Source organism: Amphiura filiformis, chromosome 6, assembly GCF_039555335.1.
Source record: "Amphiura filiformis chromosome 6, Afil_fr2py, whole genome shotgun sequence".
NCBI classification, from domain to species: domain Eukaryota; kingdom Metazoa; phylum Echinodermata; class Ophiuroidea; order Amphilepidida; family Amphiuridae; genus Amphiura; species Amphiura filiformis.
This window is the reverse complement of record NC_092633.1, coordinates 2,281,195-2,302,022: the sequence shown is the minus strand read 5'-3', so window position 1 is coordinate 2,302,022 and position 20,828 is coordinate 2,281,195. Positions and strand designations below refer to the sequence as shown.

The following is a 20,828-nucleotide window of genomic DNA, read 5'->3' as shown; positions in this document are numbered from 1 at the left end:
TCCCCAAGAACCATATTCCTTACGCAAAAAAACGTCCGTGTGGACATGCTGAGTAATAACGTAATGAAGCCATCTCGCTGTGGAAAAACAATACAATAGGGCTGAGTTAGAACATGCTTGCTACACATATTCTCTCAGGTAGTGTACAGGTGTTACAAGCAACTCATCATGTAAATATTTTATGAAGTTAAAACTCACGTCATTAACTTCGTTCTTTTATAGCGACTTCATTTTATGCGGGGAGTGAAATTTAAAACAAAAAATGTCCCTTATTATCATCCCGATGCATTAGCCTGCCACCGATCGATGAGAACATTTTGAAAGCATCACGGCAGCGTCTCGTTATTCATTCATTGATTTCACCTCGTAAGAGTAAAATTGCACTTTCAATATGCCTAATTTCCCTTGGTTTTTAAGGTTAATGTAATTTTATCAAAAAAACTGACATCGATTGTCTGCAAAATTTTATTAGGAAGATGAGAATGATGGAGGATGTCATGTAGAGAGTAATAATGATGCCAAAATTAAACAAAAACAAACTCGCTTACAGTGTATATGGCCTCAGCAGCAGCAACAATAACATGCCTGAATCTTTAGTGTTTTCCATGCTGGCCAGTGGCTTCAACATGAAAACTCCGCAAAATTTTTAGATATTTTCTCAAAATTAATATCATGAGCTCTCTCAAAAACCACTACAAAACTAGGCTTGTTTGTACTCATTATAATACATTTTTCATGCCGATTCCAAATATGGTCATGAAAATGAACAATTTTGAAATTTTTTGAATTTGTAAAGAAAATTTGAAACTTGTCTGCATACAGAGTGGAGTGTTAACTCCATCAATGTCTTGAAAATTAAACAGAGTAAGGGGGTAAGGACCATGATGATTATTTTCCTAACCATGATTAATTAATTATACTACTATAATATATGAAGAAACATAATTCAAATTACTCATAATTTATTAATTCCAAATGCTAATAAATAGCATAAGTACTTGGAATATTAAATTCTATTGTTATAAATATGATTTGAAAATAATATTGTGTTGTACAACACAAATCTGGCTTAGCATAGCAGTTAAAATCTTAAACTCAGAATCAATAGATGTTAGGTGGTTTACTTCACCACACATGCCTTAAATGCTCATAGCTTCGTTTAAATGAGGCATAGCCTAGTTAAAAAGGAAATAGCATATACTCCATATGCACGCAAGGCTTCATGCTAAATAAATATAAACTTTCCCTTTCTCAACCTATTTTATCAGCAGATTTTAAGTTTTTTCCACCGACGGGGATTCGATTTTTATACCACGTATGCATGCAGATGAATTTCTGAAATATGTTTTGTTTTATATAAAATTTCTGTATATTTGTTTCGTCAATGAGTTTAGTACTCTACAGCAATTCATGAACTAAAATGCTCCCAAAATATACTTTTTAATTTAGACTGCTGTTTTATAATTGCACTTAAAAATTGTAAAAAATAGGCAAATTTATGGTAAAGAAAATGTGATAGTTGGAGGGTCAATTCGACAGGCTCAGTTGCAGCATCCTTTGGTTGCAGCAGATATTTACATAGTCAATGCATACTCTTGCTCCTCGTATAACCTAGCATATATATTCCTCTGCACGTAAGACATGGACAAACCTTTCTCTTCAAACTAATTGCAGCTATAATTTGGGTTTAATAGAAGTATAGCAAGTATATAAGAATTAGCAAACATAATGCTATGTCTCAAATAACGATTGATGAATACTAAAAAAAAAAATTTAACTTAATTTTGAATTAAGATGTCATTTGTGAGTGATCAGAAGTACACAGCATACAATTGTGGTTCATTTACACAATTGAAATACAAATATCAATTGTTTTATACCTATAATCGAATCAAGTAAATTTTCTTCAAAATATTTCTCAGAACTTTATGGTTTTACGGCAAAAAAAGGAGATAAAAAATGAATTTCAGCTGAAAATAGATGCGCTAAGAAAAAATGAAGGCGCACAGGCACTTTGAAACGTAGCTTTTTTAGCCTAATGGTGATGTTATGTAATGGTTAAAATGGGAAATGTATTATTTGCTTAAATACTTGAATATATATAGAAATGAACCAGAGTATAAAAAATAATTGATTAAAATAAGGAAAGGTATTCCTTATTTTATTAATATAGTCATATACAACTTAAAGTCATGAACCAGAAAAACCACCCAAGAAATTGTACTGGGTTTTTCATATTTAATCAATCATCCATAACATAAGTCATGAACCTGAGTAAGAAAAAATAATTAGATAACAATTGCAAGAAAATGTTGCAAATATTTTATCAAATTTTTCTACAAAATATGATTTTTTTTTTTTGAGCCAAAAATATGAAAATTTTCAAGCAACAAATATGGATTTTTGGAGCCAAAAACAATGTTTGAGTAAACAATATTGATTATTTGAGTAAAAGATATTAATTTTTTGAGCAAATAATATATATACATTTTTTGTTATTTCTCAAAACCGCAAAAAAAAATCACATTTAGTCCTCCAAAGTAAAACGGACGTCCTATGATACCCTGGATACAAATATTCATAAATAGGATCTACTGAACATGTAGACATCTAGGCTACACCGGACATATTGGGCTATTCCTGTTTAAATCCATACACCCCTTATGTAAGACATGACCTTAATCTTCCACACAGGGGGTGTAAATTTCAAATGGAATCACCCATTCAGGTATCTCCATTTGAAATTCACACTCCCTGTGTGGAAGATTAAAGTCACATCATCCATACGGGGGTGTATGATTTCAATTAGAATATCCCATTTAGTGCAACTACCCAAGTACATAATGCTATTATGGTCATGCGCCATGAATTGGGGTATAGGAAAAGGTGGCGGTGTTACATTTTTTATTTTTTTCCAAACATTTTGTCACAGATCTCAAGAATGGATAGGGGTACTGAACTGGTTTTGGTCTTATTTTCTTGCTAATTTATCTGGCTAAAATTGTGGAAGGTAAAACTTTCATACTATTTGTACTTCGTGAGATATTGCCAATCAAAGGATGTTACGTCAGTGGTGGTGGAGCCTACGGATGAGGAGCCTACGGATGAGGCATGTGTATAGGGAATATTGTTTTTTGGTGACTCTCAAATATATTTTTTACTGTAACTTCATAACCCAGCAAGGTATTGAGATGGATTATGTACCATTGTTTTGGTATTTCTGTTTAGTTTGAAGTGTGACTAGTTTTACTCCAAGTAAAATTAATTTGTTGCAAGTGTGTGCTGCATTCTGTGTCATGGTTTATAGACATTTCCTATACGTTACTGTACTAGGTATTTATTTATGCTCCGAAATGTTCTGACTATCATATTTCTTGAAGGAGTTACCCTACTGCTGTGAAAGTTAGCATTTTCTTGATGGAAATTTGATGAGGAATTCAAATATGCCACTGGTTTTTGTGTAGGGCCTGGAGAAAAAAAGTTTTGATTGATAATGTTATAAAAATCATAAAAATTATGTCCGACTTTTGAACACCCTGTATCTCAGTAAATCACCATAACTAATCATTACATGTTTGCTTTTTTTGGAAGCCTACAATGTTATTAGCACATCTGAAAAGGTTTTAGCAGAAAAAATTTTTTCGTTAGTAAATAAGAGAGGAACAAAATTTTATACTTTTTGAACCAAAATTTAACTTTTCCACCCTATATGACATTTGTGGCACCCTGTATATTGACCAATTGTTTGTATGTGTGTATTCCTGGTACTCTAAGCTTGACAGTGATATATAATTTTATAGGGTTTTGATGAACAGTTTATGAATTAGATCAGTTTAAGTACAAACCCATATAAATTGTTCAATTTTTTAGTATGTAACGCATTTGGCCCCCAATTCATAGCTCACAACCCTATACATGTACCATGATTACACTCAACTTGGTACTCAAAATAAACACGGTAATCCGTGACCCTTGCACGAATACCCAAGCAGGCTTCTAAGTCACGATTTCCACGTGATTTGCCTGTCAAATGTAAGCACCACCTTCCCAAATATCCCGCAAGATATCAGATTGATTGACCACTTGGAGAGGTAATTGACTAGATCATTAGTAAAACGAGAGGGCCGGGCTGTAATTTGCATCCAAACCTTAATTGCTGTCTTCAGTCAACCCTCTCTAGATTGCAGCAATTCCAGTTGAAATCCATACTCCCCCAGTGGAAGACATGGCTTTAATCTTCCATGCAGGGGGTGTGATTTTCAAATGGCGTTACCTGAATGGGTGAGTCTGTTTGAAATCTACACTCCTTGTTTGGGAGATTAAGGTCATCTCATCCATAGGGGTGTATGGGTTTTAACAGGAATAGCCCATTGCAGCACTGGGCTCTGACACATCCACTCTCCAGCACTACAAATTGCAGTGCAAATCCCTCAATATATTCTTGCACTACTTAAGTCAGGAACATGAAGAACGAAGAATCACACTTTTTTTTCACAGTTGTACCTTCTTTTTTTTGCACTTTCTTGTGCCCATTTGGAGATTATGAAAAAGATTCATCTGCTGGTGTGATTGTAAATATCATTAAAAATAATTAATTTCTTTGAATACATCAATGTATCAAGGGCAATTGGTGGTGGTAAATGTTCCAAGTTCTTCCAACCATATCAATGGCAACTGACAAAAGAAAAAAGTCAATTTTGACCAGTTGTGTAGTCAGGATTTTAGTGTGTGAGGGGGCAAAGCCAAATTTTCATCCCTATTTGTCAATATTTTGTCCCATTTTAAGGACACTTTACTCTTTGTCGTCCCCATTTTATCCCTGAAAAGTTTCTGTGTGGGGGTGTGTGTGAAGGGGGGATTTAACAAAGAAACATAGTAAGTTCAGAGGCATATCCTACATAATTGTAATGTATACATGTGCAAACAAACAAAAGTTATGCATTCTTTGAAAACAAAAACTATGCTATCTTCGTATAGTCCCTGAATGCCAAGTTCATCACAATATCCACTGCTCGCTACTTGGGCTGGAAATTGAATGGTGACTTCTTGCATGTAAACCTATCTCATCGTAACACTCATCCTAGCGATTCATCCCATTTGAACTCAAGATTAGGTGGAAATTAGATACGTTTTCCACTCCAAGGCTACGCATTCACTACGGGTTATTCGGTGTATGCATTTGTACCTTGTATACATGTGGGTGATGTTACAGTTACCAGTTAACATGGCAGAGATCTTTGTAAAGAAAAAATAGAACATTTTATATAATGAAGTAAAAAATATATATTAGCTCTTCAATAATTTTGTAAATTTACACATTTTAAATCCCATCATTTGCTCTGAGATACATATAATAGTGTTGAAAAATACACTTGCATCCATTTCCATAAATTTAGTGGACTGTCCCACAGTTTCGGTAAGGTTCCGTCTCTGGATATTAAATTGAATGGTACATAATTTATACATATAATAATATAAACTATGAAACAATACCAAAGTCCTGTAACCCCTCCTCCCAGTTTTCTCCAAATACTCAGTGCCAAAAACCCATTCCTCTTCCTCCACAAATCAATGCCACACACAGCTGAACTATGCAGCAGTATAGGAAACCTACTCGTAATATTGAATATTACGAAAATCCAGTGACCCCTCTCATGTATTGGGTTTATTTTTAATGTTATATGATCCATAGGCCCGAGGAGGGAGGGTTTGTTACACATTTAGAAACAATACCCATATTCCTCTATGAGAGAGAAGACTTTGCTGCTACATGAGTTACATGACAAACTACCAGTCAGAGGAGGTCATTGAAGTTGAAGGCGATGTTATCGAAAAGGTGGATGGTTACAAATATCTCGGCCAAACAGTGAAGATGGAGGACAACACCAGGGAAGAAGCTTTGATCAGAATAAAGGCAGGTTGGAGCTGTTTTGGAAGATTCAAGGACATTCTATGTGATAAAAAGTTACGGCAATGTATCTGAGAAGTAGAATATTCAACCAGTGTGTATTGCCAACAATGACATATGGGGCAGAAACATGGACAACAACCAAGTACCTGGAACAGAAATTACAAACAGCCCAAAGAGCAATGGAAAGGAAGATGCTTAACATTACCTTAAGGGATAAAATTAAGAACACTGTAATAAGACGTCAAACTCAAGTCAAAGAGACGGAGAACAGTGGAAGAATCATGAAGAGGGCTACGTCCAACAATGGTCGAACACAGCCTGGTGAGGTGAGGTAAGGAGTTACATGTAGTATGCCTTGGTTGGATAAGTATCTGTTGTCAGTGCACCCTCAAATATACTAAAGGTTCCTTTCCGGAGTCACTGCTTGAAAGAAAACAAAATCAGGCCCTTTGGATTTGAAATCTACAGGCCCTCAAAAATTTTCTTAGGGCTGAATTCAAATTGTTGATTTTTTATGTTATATAAGACTTCAGACTTGCAAATCAACATCAGGTAATGCCGTGGATTAATCAGTGACTTTGACGACACATTCTCACGGGTCCTGAAGGGCCCGTAGTGTATCGGCGGACCTGCAGTTTCAAGAGCTTTTGGCCTGGGGGCCCGCCTTATTTCAAGCATGGTCCAGAGTTCAAATGAAAGGGTCCAAAATCATAGAATTTTAAATGGAACATTAGCAAAGAGTTGACTTTTAAGCTACTTTTAAGTGAAGTGTTCACAGCCCTCCATTGCAGTGGGTTTTAATGGACCATAAAGATCCATTTTTATATGCCAGCCATTTTGTGGCCAAAATTGTTCAATTGCCGAATTCTGCACCCATGAAAGAATAGAGAATTATTTATATAAATACCAGTAACTTACGTTGTACTGAACATAAGCACAAACCTACTGTAAATTTGAATTCATCCAAAACTTTATACACTTGAACCTCAAGGTAAAATTTTTTTAATGGAAAATTTGCGGAAAGAGCAAACATTCATGCACACACGTACATCAACATCGCCAAATTACACATCAGCGTTCCCATTCCGATCATATTTCGCCAAAATACCCATGCACAGACATAAATGTTCCAAATTACATATCAATGTTCCCATTCCGATCATATTCCACCAATTTGACTGCCATTTCCTTGACACCCTAAACACTGCAAACCTCTACAGTGATGAGTCACTCCAAACAAAGTGATCCCAAAGCTATGTCTTTAAGTTTTTGAAGACAAATTGCTTTACACTTTTATTGGACAAGCTTTTCCCAAGGTGCTTTAAGGGTTGCACCAGGCATGTGATGAAAATTATAGCAAAGTGACTCTTATACTACTGACTCAGAATTCCTTGGATAGTTCAGAAGTGAACCATGCATTACTAACTGCTAACTGTCAAATGTTCGTAGAAATCATTTACGAGTAGGAATGCCTTGGCTTCTACTAGAGAAATTAAGCGAACTAATTCATGGAATCTTGTATATGCCTGTTTTTAGGGACACATTTGTGATCTCCAAGAAAAATAGACACAACTAAATAGGGAAAGTCTCAAAATAGACAATTCTGTATATGCACAGTGGACCGATTTGTTCATAATATACATGGCATTTTTTAATATTACACAGAAACCTATTACATGGAGCCCTACATTTGCATCACCAAAATAATTTCATTCCCTGTTTTGAGTGGAATTGCTCTGGTGATTTGGATATCAAAGCAAAAAAAAAAAAATGCGAAAAATGTAACATTTATTGGTCGTATATATATCGCCATGGGAAATGAGGCTACCAATTTTATTTTTTCATACCATCTATTGAAAGCAAACATAGTCAGCTCATGCCTAAAGATTGAGTGTGTTTCTGAGACAAATACGCGCAGTGTTTGATTTACCTGGTGTAGCAGAACAAAATGCTCCCCATTTTGACAACCTGCTACACAAATTCCAGCTTGTAATTTGTATAGCAATATTAACAATGTAAAGAAGAACATCTTCACCAACTCATTTCCTATAAGATCAATTCAATGTACAAATGTATTAATTAAAGAAGCATAGTCCAATATTTTATGTCCCGTTTTATATATATATTGAAGCCTTAATCATTAAACTGTGTAGACTCTCTTTCATCTGGGTATGTTGAAATTAAGATTTAATTTAAATCTGGTCAACCAGACATACCTATTTTTGACGGACGAACCGACGTTGCGACTGAAACCTTCAGTCTTCAGTTGGGTTGTGATGCAAATGACCATTAAAGGCAATATGTTTTCAAATTTTGAGTTGTATAAGAACTTAAAGCAAAAACGTGTATAACATTAGCAATGCCCCATAGGATAATACTTCTGGCTGTGTTATACCACAATATATGTTTTTGTTCACATCATTTAAACAAAAATATCTCTCTGTTAAATTTTACTGGGATAATAAGAAAAATAATAGCTTTCTTTTGATACCAAAATCTCAGTTTTGACAAAGAAATAATGGGATGTTGCCATTTTGTTGTGGCTGTCAATCAACTACTCCCTATTCCAGAAAAATACAGCATTATTTTTGGGGATAAAAATATTATCCTGTTTTGCCAAATGAAACATAGCTAAATCCTAATCCTTTAGTTAGTCCTAACTGGCAATAAAATTTTAATTTTAATATTTGGCCAATTTTTGAAATAAGGGCCAAAAACATGCGCTTTTAGGGTGTTTTTCAGATGCTGTGACAATCAAGCTCAAAGACTTGTATTAAGACTAATTTCAGTTTATGCATTCTAGTTTTTGGAAAAGACATGTTTAATTTTTATAACCCATTATTTAATTATAGTAACACAAAAAAGTGGGAATTAGAGCAAAATTGCAGCATCTACTCAAGATTTTGAATGCTTAGACTTGTTCCAAGTCTTTGATTTTTGTGACTCGATTGTCAGAAAACATGACAAAAATGTTTTTGGCTCTTTTTTCAAAAAATTGACCAAATATTAAAATTTTACTTTTATTGCCAGTTAGGACTAACTAAAGGATTAGGATTTAGCTATGTTTTATTTTGCAGAACTTGATCATATTTTTTTAATCCCAAAAAATTAGTGCTGTATTTATCTGGAATAGGGAGTAAAAACTGGTAAGCAGCTAGTGGCTCTTGCACTTGCCATACCACTCTTCTTTTTATTTTATAAAATTAAAATTTTATAAAATTGAATTCATTGTCAAATTTACAACTTGCATAGTTACCACAAAAACACAACTAAAGTACTCATCAATCAAAAATTCATACGCATCATCTAGAAACACCATCAGGTTCAGCCATGGGTGAAGATAGTCGTCTGCAGCAGACAGTTAGTCAAGATTGCCTTAGGATGGGAACCAGTGATAACCAAGATTAAATCTGAACCTGAATTAATTCAAGGTGAAATTCAAGAAGAGATGCAGATTATTTCCAATACTTGTCAGCTTGGCAGATCAAAAATCATGCACTCAATTAAGTAATTACACTTACACTTAGGTTTATGTCAAATTTTTTTATTTGATTGGCATAACCCAACCGAAGGTTAGAGTCAACCTAAAGGTAAAAGCCAAACCAAATCTTTTTAATTTTATTGCATTTAAAATATATATATATACATTTTGTCCTCAAACCTTACTTTTTTTTGTTTTAAAGGATTTTTTTAAATTTTTTAGTATTATTATGAAAATCTAGTCCTGATATACTTTCACATTTGATATTTGTATTTATTTTCTGCATAACTTCCATATTTATGTTTGTGTTTTGAAAAAAAGCACAAACATTGACATCTTTCATGGATGTAAATCCTGGGGAGACAGAGGCACATCCCCTACCTTTTTGCAAAATAATGACCCCGTTAGATAAGAAACAGGACAATAGCGAATCCGACTGGCCAACCTGATTATTTTGGCCAGTTACACCAATTGAACAAAAAAATTCAGGCCTTACATGCACTTATTGAAATGAATTTGGGACACAATCAGACAAAATTATTTCATTTTAACTCATCCATGGCCAAGACATATTCTTACATAATTTGTAAAAATCCATGGCACTTGGAAAACCTTTTTTGTTTGTTCTAGCAAATTGTGCTTTATTCAGACTCAACATTCCGTGCCTTAAATGGTGATCTCAAGCAACTATTACGTATTTGGTTCAAATGCTGTGGACAATCGAGTGCTACCTTTAATAAGCAAGCAGCCTAGTTTTCATACATGTACTAATGGAGTCTGCCTATATAGATATGTCTCCGCATGATGGTCTCAGTACTAGTGTCTTTTCAAGTCACGATTTATACAGACCCACTCAGATGACTTGTAATGCATTTCCCCTGGACATCATGAGATGTGTTCAAGCGGTCATACAATTCTCGAGAATCGGCATACTCGAGAATTGTGATTCCTAAGTCAATGCCAGACTATGTGTCTACACAATTCCATTAAAGACTGGGATGGATAAAAAAAGTGGGGAATTTGGGAAGCTCCCTCCTTCCCAGGAAATGTTGGTGTTTGGAGGGAAATTCTGGTATTTGGAGGGAAATTGTATCTTTTTGTATATAAACATGCTATAAATTATGGGAAATTTAGCTTGCAGTAGCACTCAATGACCCCATGAGGATCACTATGGGGAATGGCAAAATCTCATATATTTCTTGAGGATAAATTTGAGGCCCGGATTTGAGGACAAACTTAGGGATTGGAATCCTCAAGGCAGTTCACACAGCGGATTTCCCCAAGTTTTTGCTTGAGAACCGTGTTGCTTTAAAGCAAAAAGCCAGTGTGTGGATATGCTGCTGTCAAGGATCCTTTTACTCTAATTAAATCTTTGCCAGGGATCATATCAACAGATCAATGCACTACTTCTTTAATGTTAAAATATGGAACTAAAGTAATTACAAAAATATTTTATACATATTATTAATTTTAAAAAAAGCAAAAAATAGGCATGTCAAAAATTGTCCTTTTCCGGTAGCTGAACATCACCTGGAATTAAATGGGGCATTAGAGCATTGATGGCCAAGTTATTGGGGGGTGGGGGTGTGGCTGAGCCCCTGCCCTACATACAATTTCATAGAACAAGAAGGTTAAGTAGATGTCTTGACCAACTACACAAACACAGCGAAAATTTCTCTGAATGCAAGACCTCCGTCTCTCTTGGGATGAAGGATTCATTGCTCATTAATTTTGCATAATAAAACACATAATTATTTATGCATGTAAGATTTTAATTTATTCTCCAGAATCGTAAATTATGCTGGTTATTCAATGCACTGACTATGTCTATGACATTTAAAGATCATGAGTGGTAGTAATTAAAAAATTAAAACAAAATTATATTGATATTTGAGACTCCTAATAGTAATACCGCATTTTACTTGATTATTTGATACCTGCATATATGGTCGAATCCAACGAAAAGTGTACACGGCATGTTCAGGGCCATAACTTAAAAGTATTAATCAATTGACATTCGTTTTTATATTGTGTTTATTCGCTTTGATCATACGCTTAGCCATATATATAATAAGACCCCCTTCTATGAAAAAATTTAGACACAGAGACCCCAAAACATGCTATTTTTACCCATTTTTTCAAAATATTTCTTAAGGTATTTTTAAAAACATCTAAATCAGTTATGAAAAGAAGTCATTGGATTGAATCTAAATTGATTTCCTGAAAGGTGTGTATTCAAAGATTGCCTGTTCAATTTTTCACATATTTGTACAAAATTATGAATTTTTGTGATCATTTTTTGAGTGGTATTTTTTACATTACCTACTGAATACAATTTTTCATAGCACTAGATATATCTTTAAAAATGGAAATCACTAATAAATGCGCAATTGATACAAGCTTTGATATGTCCAATACTGAAATGCATTGTATTCGGACATCTTTATTATTGTGTTTAGCTGCCAGAAATTCTAAATGGCACAAAGGTAGGTTTGGTAAAAAATATGCATTACCTCCGAATACATGTTAAAAGCTGTGTCATTTCCACAAAGTGAGAGAATAGTAAACAATAGTTAAGGAATAGGTGCAGGGTAATACACTCTTTATTTCTACCAAGTTTCAATAGCCTGCGTTTAAATATTTCTGAGATGTCAACAATAAAAGCAAGTATTCGTAGGTAAATTTCGGTAACCGAATAATTACCTACGAATACAATTTGACATCATGACAGTATTGTGAAACACCGCCATTCATGCCAATGCCCATATTGGTACATAACGAAGGCCTGTATGTGTGCTATCAAATTATATGTCAATGAAAGTTGCGAATTCACATACATGCCCACCATGCAAAACCGAATACGGCTTAATTGTTGAAAAATATGTACTGAAATAGACGACGGTCTGCTCATTTGAAAGAAAAATCAGATTCAAAGAAGATTAGAAGGGATAAATACTTGGATTTGTCAACTGTCATGTGTGCTTCATTTTAAATGTTTACCGACCTTCTGGTTTCTGAGTAATTTGTGTCCAAATTCATTTATTCAAGGTAACTTTTGACGTTTTTAAGCTAAGGTTACCTCTAATACCATGGGAAAAACGACTGTTCTCATTGTCTCATGATCTAGACAACACAGTGATGGACCCTGGTATAAAGCTAATTGTAGTTGCCCTCAAAAGAAATGCCACAAGACGTAACTGACTCCAAGATGGACTTCACAAGTCTGCAATAACGGTTTTAAGCGATTTGTGTGCAATAAATCAAATTAAAGTCACTTTAGTGCCTTTGTTTCTTACTTCAATCCTCTTTCAACCGCTGTGAACCGACATTATTAATACATGATAGGGTCTTAAGTATCAATAAACGCACATAAAGAAAATATTACATTCAAAGTGCTTTATAAAATGAAGTTTTAATAACGATATCTACCAAAAGTCTAATTCTTACTTACAAATACTGAAATGTTACTTACGAATACAGCATAATACATGACATGTGTAATGAAGTGTCCCTACCAATGGAAATTAATTGTCAAAAACTTTAAGCGGTACCCCAGGACACTATTATTACCCATATACGGATTCATTCAACAATTATTTATTATGTAAAATTGCTGATTAACTACTTGTATATCAAAATGAAGTGGTCAAAATCTTGCTAAAAGCATCAAAATTTTTGATCTAAGGTAATAGCATTTATTCATTTGGACGTACCATCTGAAAGAGATCTAAAAACTACCATTTTATTAATTTATTACCATAATAGCCAAATTTAAACCTCTAAACTCAATATAGATATTGTTAAATCGCTCATGTTACCTACGAATACCCGGGTTTCTTCACCTTTTCATTGTATAAAGCGTTAGGTGTATGCGTATAATCTATATAATAATACGCATCGTCTATCTGTCTGTCTGTCTATCTATCTGTCTGTCTATCTATCTGTCTGTGTGTCTGTCCGCCTATACGCATCGTGTATCTGTCTGTCTGTCTATCTATCTGTCTGTCTATCTATCTGTCTGTGTGTCTGTCCGCCTATTTTCTCGGAGACTAGGGGTCGCACGTTCCTCAAACTTGGTGGGTGGGTGCAGCTTGACCCCATACAGAACAAGTTTGTATTGGTTAGTGGGTCAAGGTCACCCAAGGTCATCCAGGGGTCAAATTAGTAAACGCCTATTTTCTCGGAAACTAGGGGTCGCACGTTCCTCAAACTTGGTGGGTGGGTGCAGCTTGACCCCATACAGAACAAGTTTGTATTGGTTAGTGGGTCAAGGTCACCCAAGGTCATCCAGGGTTAAATTAGTAAAAACTGTTTTTCTCAGAAACTGGGGGTCACACGTCCCTCAAACTTGGTGGGTGGGTGCAGCTTGACCCCATACAGAACAAGTTTGTATTGGTTAGTGGGTCAAGGTCACCCAAGGTCATCCAGGGGTCAAATTAGTAAATCTGTTTTTCTCAGAAACTGGGGTCGACGTTCCTCAAACTTGATGGGTGGGTGCGTCTTGACCCGGGACAGAACAAGTTTGTATTGGTTAGTGGGTCAAGGTCACCAGAGGTCATCTAGGGGTCAAATTAGTAAAAACTGTCATATGGGCATGCAACTTGGTGGGTAGATGGATCGTGACCTAAGACGGAACAAGTTTGTATTGGTTAGTGGGTTAAGGTCACCAGAGGTCATCTAGGGGTCAAATTAGTAAAAACTGTCATATTGGCATGCAACTTGGTGGGTAGGTGGATCTTGACCTAAGACGGAACAAGTTTGTATTGGTTAGTGGGTCAAGGTCACCCAGGGGTCATCTGAGGTCAAATTAGTAAAACTGTTTTCCGCCTATTTTCTCGGAGACTAGGGGTCACACGTTCCTCAAACTTGGTGGGCGGGTGCATCTGGACCTCAGACAGAACAAGTTTGTTTCGGTTAGTGGGCCAAGATCACCCAAGGTCATCCAGGGGTCATCTGAGGTCAAATTAGTAAAAACTGTCATATGGGCATGAAACTTGGTGGGTACAGTCAACTTTTAGAGTCAAATGTTTGGACGGTCATTTTGGGGTCATCCAGGGGTCATCCGAGGTCAAATTAGTAAAATTTGTCGTATGGGCATGAAACTTGGTGGGTACAGTCAACTTTTAGAATTTTGGACGGTCATTTTGGGGTCATCCAGGGTCAAATTAGTAAAAACTGTCCTATGGGCATAAAACTTGGTGAGTACAGTCAGTATCAGCCAGGTAATCGCGACAGCCGAGAACCGCCAAATACGGGTAACCGCCTAGTTCCTAATATTCTTGAAAACATATATCCTACTCGTTCTTATACAATGTGTAAATTGATTCATACTCATTTGATAAATAAAATACAGAAACTGACCTAAACTTCATTTTCAAAAATAAACTAGCATAAATTGACAAAGATCATATTGATCGCGTTATAAAAATAAAAACAAATATTTTCTGGTTGAGCTAGCATTTTCCTGACACCCTGTGGTCTACATTACAAGAAAAAAGCTTTAATGGGAATATTCCATTTGTTTTAGGTTGATTAGTATTGCGATAGTGAAAGCATCCTAGTGGTATTCATAGGTAAAATTGGGTTTTGATATCACATTTACTATCACACGTCCTGGATTTATTTTTTCAAGATTAGTAATGGCACTTTTGGTTCCTATAAGGCCAATATGTCATCAATCAATGGGCAAAAGGAAAAAATTGTGGAGACATTTTTATTTCGGACTTTTATTTTTGGCCCGTGGACACTTTTTGGTTGGATTCGACCATATACATATCTTGTAATGTAAAACAATATAGTAATGATAGTTACATGATACATCCAAGGTATTATTTTATTTTAAAAAGGTAAAAAACAAATTACTAAAAATATCAGCATTTGTATAAAATGTCTCGCCACAAAAACCCAAATGCTTTCAGGTTGTTTTGAGCTGTTTTTTCTTCAAAACGTTAAATTTGAAATAACTAAATACCATATTTTCTCTATTGAACGCCGCCATGCGTGAAATGTTTGAAAAGGGGGCATTTATTAAAAGTCATTTTTAGAATGATAATTCCAGTTGAAATTGTTGGGTAAGCTTAAAACTCATGCTGAATTGACGAACTATGAACTTACAGTAGGATCAATGACTTCAGGTTCACTTTATACCACAAATGACCATACAAAAGACCCCCCTTTTTGGATTTCGCAGCTCCGAAAGACACCCTATATTTGACCAAAATAGAACTCCGAAAGACCCTTGATTTTGATCATTTCAGCTCCATAAGACCCTTAAATTGCTCATACCTCGTATTTCTGTATTTTTTCAGGGGCGATTTTCAACCAGAAAAAAATGAAGAAAAACCCTTGATTTTGACTGTTCGCAGTTCAATAGTCCCAATTTTACTTGTTCGTAGCTCCAAAAGACACCATTTTACTGGTACGCCGTCAGCTCCCAAAGACCCAACACCTCGAATATCCGGGGGAACATGCCCACCAAAATATTTTGATGTGCCTCCCAGACAGGTTCACTTCTGGGTTCACGACATTACCGATCGTGTGTGCGAGACTGTGCACGGTGGTATGCCTAACATGCTTACTACATATAGGCCTATGTGACATGATCAAGGGGAATGAGTCACATGTCGGCCCTGGTCGAAAATGAGTTTAACACATGTTTCTAAAGAGGACATTTAGAACTTTCAGAAACTGAAAACCCCATGTTGATACTATTTTTCTTTGTGAAGTTATGTCAATTTTTCAATCGCTGAAAACAATATAAAACAAAAGAATTTTAATACTTTCTTTGCCAATATCTCAAAACCAATATTAGCGACATCTGACTCATTTCTCTTGATCGTGTCACATATATGTGACATGATCAAGGGGAATGAGTCACATGTCGACTATGGTCGAAAATAAATTTTACATATGTTTCAAAAGAGGACCTTTAGAGCTTTCAGAAATTGAAAACCCCATGTTGACAAGACTTTTCTTTGCAAAGTTACATCAATTTATCAATCGCTGAAAACAATATAAAACAAAAGAATTTTAACATTTTCTTTACCAATATCTCAAAATCAGTATTAGCGACATCCGACTCATTTCCCTTGATCGTGTCACATATAAAGATAGCGGGGAAATTGTTTATTTCAGGGAGAATTAGGGGGATTTAATTTAAAAGTAAATATGTCAAAAAGACAGGAGGGGTGAGCACTGGGCGCTCAATAGAGAAAATATGGTATATAAAGTGAACACAACTTTGACAGGTCAAGATCGTGAAGATGCAATAAGCTCAAAGTAATATTTCTGTTGTACATGCAGACTTGAGAACTGTAATACGATGTATAAACAGCCAGGTAAAAAGTGAACATCTTTGCTATATCCTAATTTCTATTCCGATAACTTTTGACCGATGACTAGAGCACTTGACTTGATATTACAGCTTATATCTCCCTGGTGGCCCGCCTGCAGCTTAATACTCTGTATTACTGACTGACTGTCTAGTCCAAATGAGATCCAAGCAGTTTTCCAATCTCCAATGATGTATGTACGTACACATGTACATGCATACGCATACACACCCCCACCTACTCTACTCACCCCGACAGGTAAACAAGGAAATGGATGAGGCTACATGTATAACATTATCCTGTATAACCAGACCCATATGCATACAGGCCCCCCTTCCCAATTTGCACAAGTCTAAAAAAGGCCCAAAATATTACAATTTGTGAGTGTGGCGAGCAAAAAAAATCATGTTTTTTACGTCTTTTTGGTCAAAAAATGTCCAAATTTTGGGAAGGAAGTCCACTTTTCTCAAAATAGCCCCCCCCCCTGGAAAAAAGGTCCACTGTTTCAAAATCAGCCTCCCCCCAAAAAAAATCCTGCATCTACACGGGCCTGTGTCTAACAAAGGACACACATATATCTGTTTCTAATCGCTATGTATACAGTGGACCTAACGCAAAACACACATGATCCATATTATCCAACTGCGTCTCTACCTTATATACGCCTCAACTTAAGTGTGGACCTGCGGTGGCATACACATTTTTACATCATTTTCCGAAAAGAGTCATTTTGCCGGGACCTCCTCAGTTGTATGTTTGTTCTCTAATCTTTCTCTGTGTGTTCTCATTTTTATGACTTCATTAACGCACATACCCCTACAAAAAGTCGCAAAAAAATTGCTGTAAAATTATATATTTTGATTATACATTTTGTAAACTTCACTTGCAAATTCCTAGCTTTCATCATCTTGTCTGATGGTTTTAAATCACAGACAGTATGGTCCACAGAAGATTTATTGTTTGAAAGAAATAATTTGTTTTATATTTTATAAAGATGAAAGATAAATTTGTTGAATAGATTCATCAGGTTTGTTGATAAATTTGTTACGTTACTTAAACTAGTTACTAAATTATAAACTAGTAAGTTTAGAATGTCACACTAATTTTTATTAGTGTTGTGACAAATTATATGTATTCACAGTGTGTTCCAATATCTGTGATGCATTATTCCTCGATCTATTAAACACCTCGGGCATTGCAATTTCCAAAAAGGGGGTGTTTATTAGAGGTGAATGCAAATTTGATCTATTTTTGCTGGAAAATTGATAAGGGCGTTTTAATAATAGGATAGATATGAAAACAATATTGTGTCACATGAACAAGACACATGAACAATATGTCAGCTTTTTTACCGTACTGACTCAAGTTTAGTCCCACCCTGTTTTTGGGTGAACATATTTCAAATTGGGGGGGACTATACTCGAATTTAAAAAAAATGTAAGTTATTTATTTTTTCGGCTTTGGAGTGTCCCTGGACCTAGAGCAGAATTTATAGGATCATTCATGGTACAAATTTATTCAAAACTACGATTTTTTTTATCAACCATTAGTTCTAGGTCCAGGGGACACTCCACAGCGGAAAAAATAAATACCTTTAAAAATAATTTTTGTTTTTAATTTCTGAAATCTTTCGAAAATTTGGGGGTGGGACTTTACTTGAAGGTGAGACTATACTCAAGTCAGTACGGTAATACGCTCATGTTCACAACTAATATCAACTATTTGTATTATTGACTTATCATTATTTATAAATGATTAGAAATACATTTTTCAGTTTCTTGTCAGCATTTCTAAAATATGTTCTGGAACGATTAATCTTACTTGGCAAATCAAAATTAATTAGTTGCTTCATGTCTTCGACAAATTAATATTTTCATTGTTTACGGCCAGCTCATTCAGACAGCATTGATCTTCTTTAGTGCTTGGCTCCCTTATGATCAGGATTACATGTCTATTCCGATGGATGAAAAGAAATCTGGCCTCATTCCAAGACTAGCCTGTATGTCTCTTGCTGTATAATTTACCAAACAAAACCCTGCCTGAATGTTGTTTACTGTAGATAATCAATGCCAAGCAAGCACCTGATCATAAGCTTGTTAGCTAGCTTGGGACTGCCAAGACATGGCTTCACAAATATTAAGATGACAGCACTGACAAATGGTGATGATGATAGTGCTCAATGATGCTCCAGTAGGGCCTATCATGTATGAGTATGACATTTTAAAGCTGTATTTCCCCCAGACTCCAATAAATTGCCTGTCCGATTGCCCGGGACAATTAAAAATACTGTCGTGCAAGCTAAATCATCAAGCACTGCCCAGCCAGGCAATTGCAAAATTATCGTGCAATGACGGCATTATTCATTTATTGCATTCAAATTTTACTTGCATTAATAGCAATGCAGATGGACAAACAAACAGTACAATTACAAAATATATTTCTCGACAAGCCAGCAACTTAATTTCCAACTAATTTCAACAGTTATTGATACCAGGCTATTAGTATCATGTAGTCCGACGAGTAGGACCTGTTTTTTTCTTAGTTACCAACTATACTCTAACTCTGATCGCTCAAGAAAGATTAACCACAAAAATACACTAACGGCGCGGTCACTGGACTTTCGCGATTCGTCTATCTTGCACCATGTGAGATAGTGATCATAGTGTGAAATGAGTATAGTCTGGTAACTTTAGAAAAAAAAAAAAGGTCCTACTACGCTTTTTTGAAGCGGCGCGTCACTGGACTTTCATGATTCGTCTTTCTTGCACCATGTGAGATAGTGATCATAGTGTGAAATGAGTAGGCCTATAGTCTGGTAACTTTAGAAAAAAAAAAAAAAAAGGTCCTACTCGTTTTTTTTTTTTTTTTTTTTTTCACTGGACTTTCGCGATTCGTCTTTCTTGCACCATGTGAGATAGTGATCATAGTGTGAAATGAGTATAGTCTGGTAACTTCAGAAAAAAAAGGTCCTACTCGTCGGACTAGTATTATGATATAACACTGTAATATTTTTAGGCAATTTTAGCTATTACTTAGTCAAATATAATACTGCAACTTGTTGATGGTTTTCTTTCAAAAATATTCCGGCATAATCGGGCAAGCAAAAGTTGACCTAAGCTTGCCCAATCAGGCAATTAAAAATTTATCGGAGCCTGACTTCCCCATTTTAGTAGGGGACCCATAAGGGACATTTATAAGAAAACAAGATACCAGTAGTCCGGTACCGGTACACAAAGGTATGGTGTTTTAGATGAATTTGAATGGGGCAAGTTCAAATCCACTGCATATATTTTTAGGGGGTGGGCAAATCCTCTTTTTTTAGAGAAATTTCAAAATTGACCAATTTTGTTGAATTTATCATTCCAATGTATTCCCCTGGCCATAAGGATTAAGGAAAAATACCATTTTCAAGTTATATGCCAAAGCAAAAGAGCAAAATTTTGACTATTCAGGAATAAACATCGTTAAATGTTCAAATTTTCTTTTTACAAATGGTAGAATTTGTGAATAGTTTGCAATATCTTGGATGTTTATAACATTGACTTATTTTTTTAAAGTTATAGACCCTAAATTTCTTGTGCTCAAGGTTGGAACCAGAGAAAGATTGCTATAAAAAAAAACCTTATTAAAAGTTGTACATTTTTTGCTTCTATTGAACAGCTAGCAATGCATGTTATTCAATATGTGCAGGGGTGAATGCCCCCCATCCAGTCAGAACTCTTCCCCCCTGTTTCCCCCAGTAAAAACCCAGAATTGCGAAAATGTCTACTTTTTGCAGCTCAATTTTGCGCAAAATTGGTTGATTTTGCCCCCCCTGAAATTTCCTTCCCCCCCGAAAAATATTCCTGGCGCCGCCAGCGCAACAGCAACGCATGTCAACTTGTGCACAGGTCTGTAGTGTAATGCATGGATATGTATGTTTGCTCATTTTTCTAAAATCAACATTGATCGTACTTGGCCAGTAGGCCTACTCGTTCTGGCCAACGACAGTACAAGACTGGAACTGGCGCTTTGTGTACTAGGTGCAATGGTGCATTATGAGTCTTGTACGTCCAGGATTTGTGCTTGCGGTTAAACATGTTAAATTGGATTGATAAATAAGTAT

The 20,828-nt window shown here is 35.5% G+C and overlaps 1 protein-coding gene across 1 annotated transcript in view; it reads right to left on the bottom strand.

The window, feature by feature from the left end:
• The window catches only part of LOC140154129 (uncharacterized), a 171,382-nt gene that overhangs the window by 149,474 nt on the left and 1,080 nt on the right, over positions 1 to 20,828 (bottom strand). The gene's annotated exons all lie outside the window — the stretch shown is intronic.